A 3080-nucleotide genomic window follows, 5' to 3' on the forward strand; every position below is an offset into this window, starting at 1 on the left:
TATAACTAATGTCTATTGTGTTGCATATAATAATGTATATGATAACACGTCATTTTAAATTTTTAAACAACATTACAACATATTCACAATATAGCATCATGAAAACGGTTAAATGTAACAAAATAAAATTTTAACCATGAAATGACTCGCCTCTAAGGATAGAACCAAAATTTTAATTGAGAGGGGACAAAATTAAAATAATAATAATATTAAGGTAAACAATTAATTTCTGAAGGGTCGAACTCTAGGAAAAATAAAAAATTTGGAGAGATTAGTGCCCTAAAGCCAAAAGTAATTCCACCCTCCTCGCCTCCGTTTCATTTAAAATAAAAGAGGATCGTATCCCTTCATTAGAATGCCTCCATACGCTCCCAATATGGTTTTTTATTTTATTGGAAAATGTTTGTGGTATTACAATTTTTATGATAATTTTATTTATAAACTTACGTGACAGTTCACTGTCTATAAAGATGAGTGTCACGTGGGCTGTAATATGACAATCCACATTTAGTAGCAGACGTGATAAGTATCATGTGAATTAGCTAGTCAGTGTATAAATGTGTTACATAACCGTTCAAATTTTAGTAACTAATGTCATAAGTGTCTATTAATTCATAAAGATCTTACTTTGTAATCATTATATTTTCTCTCTAACTGTAAATCAAAATAAATGGTACGAACAAAAATATGTACAAAAATGTGCAAATACTATTTTGTTTTTCCCCCTAATTGGCATGTAGCCTTATTTCTGAAGTTTCATTATTATCAGGTTTTTTTTTTTTTTTTTTTTCCAAAATTTTGTGATTAATTCGTTGAAGGAAAACTTTAGTTGAAAAGCCCAAACCCAAAGGAAGAAGGAGGTTGCTTGGGCCGAGCCCCTCGCAAAGGACGTGATGGGCCACAATGTACAGAAAAAATAATAAATATTAGTCTCCTACTCTCCTTTCTTTATTCTGCAAGGACAAATCATTTTTTCTAAGTTAGGTTTGTTTGGCTCGGTGAAAAATGTTTTCGGTTGATTTTTTTTGATTTTTTTTTAAATGGCTTTATATTTGTTTAGAACTCTGAAAATGGTTCAAAAATTATTTATACTGTTTGACCTGTACAGAAAATTTCCAAATATTTCTTATAAACAGTTGCGAAGGAAAGACGGCAAATAGGATTTGCGAAGAAAAAGAGTGTGAGAATAAAAGACCTTCAGAGATGGGATTAAGATCCATTGCAATTGCTTATTTACATTGCTTGCAATTTAGTTAGACAATTGTGAGAAACCCCTTGTGGGGCCCATCTGGTCGAGCAAATGTTTAGGTAGCTTGAGACCTACTTGGGTAAATAAGTCCCCTAAAAGGCCCTCTCACAATTGTCTACCTAAGAATGTGGGAAAACGATGAAAAATGGTTTGCGTATATGAGAAGTGTATTTTACTTTACTTTCTCGTGAAAGTTATTTTTCTTAGTAAACAGAAAACATTTTCTCAAGTCGATCAATATTTTACGCTAAAACAAACAGATCAATAAGAGAAAATTTTTTTTCAATTGCAGTTTCAAGTTCAACATAAAGGAAGCTGAGACCAAAAAAAAATTGAACATAATGGTACCATATTTGCTCGATTGGATGCCCATATTTTTTGTAAACCAAACTTACTCAAAGTCAACTACTCTTTTTAAAAAAAATATTTTACAATTAATCCTTGCACTTTTCCATAAAACCTCGGCAAGTATGCAACAATTCGGTTGAAGTATCCTTTTCCTTATTCAATTAAAAATAAAAAATAAAAAAATCCGTTGAAGTAAATAACCCGGTCTAATTATCCTTATTTGATCTACCTGCCTCATACACTTTTCTTTTCTTTTCTTTTCTTTTTTGGATAAAAATTAAATAATATGCCTCAAACCAGGTCAATCTTGAACTTTTGTATGCGTTTGAAAGGTTTAAAAATATGTTTAACACTCAAAAAGTTCATTCGAAGAAAAAAATACATGTTTGATAAAAAAAAAATTAAGAACGTTTTTAAGGGTAAAAAAAGTTTAAAAATGACCAAAAAAAAAAAACATTTTTGGTAAAAGCTTAAAAATAAAATTTTTGCCAAAAAAATTTTTTTTGACTTAAAAGTTATATTTCTCAAACACAGTCCCAAACATGTTCTTAGTTTACAACATATTTATGGGTGGAATTTTGAGTTTGGATCCAAAATAAGCCGGCTTCCGAACAATAAAAGTCTCATATTAATTTTGTACTTAACCACGCGAGTTGGCTATCGAAACGGGGCAGTAGGTATCAAGATTCCAAAGAGAAAGGGAGCTATAGGGGGGAAGGGGGCAAAGTTTTGATATGTAGGTGAGTAGTTAGTACAATCATGCCAAGCTTTTGGAGCATAAAACCTGGAGAGCACAAAACCAATTACCAAAAATGTGGAATTTATTCTAAAGAAGACACAAAGAGGTTGGTTGGGCATAAAGGGAGTCATTTGGTCCCCCAACATTGACCTTTTGCCAATGAAAAGCCCATCCACACCCCCAACCATTATAGGATTGGGACCCCCCCATCTTTCCATCATCATTAATTTATGACCCTTTTATTCTCACGCCTAATTTCACCACCGATCTCTCCTATGAAGCCACACATGGTGATAATCATTTGTCTAAGATGTGCCTTTTTGTGAAGCATTACAAAATTAAGAAAATTTAAAAATAAAAAACTATTTTGCTCTTTGGTAAAGCTCCACTTTCCAACAGTTCATCTGCATAGCAATTCTCTTTCTATTATTTATTTATTTATTAAAATGTTTTTGTAACAATTCGGGACAAATGTTAGGTATATCTGCATTATTACTCTAAAAGAGCTAGTTAAGTTGCAATTAGAGCTGCTAAAATCTCACTCATAAAACTCAATATCATATAGTAATGAATCAATGAAAAACTTAATACTCATGAACATGATTATAATTTACCCACTTAATATGACAATGCACCGGTACGCCCACAAGGTTTTAGTAGAAAGTACATAAATTGGTTTTTTGCTTTTTTGGGTCACTGGCATACTCGTTTGATAACACTTTTTTTTTTGTTCTTTTTCTCTTT

This window comes from Corylus avellana, chromosome 9, assembly GCF_965113065.1.
Source record: "Corylus avellana chromosome 9, dhCorAvel1.hap1.2, whole genome shotgun sequence".
Classification (NCBI taxonomy): Eukaryota; Viridiplantae; Streptophyta; class Magnoliopsida; order Fagales; family Betulaceae; genus Corylus; species Corylus avellana.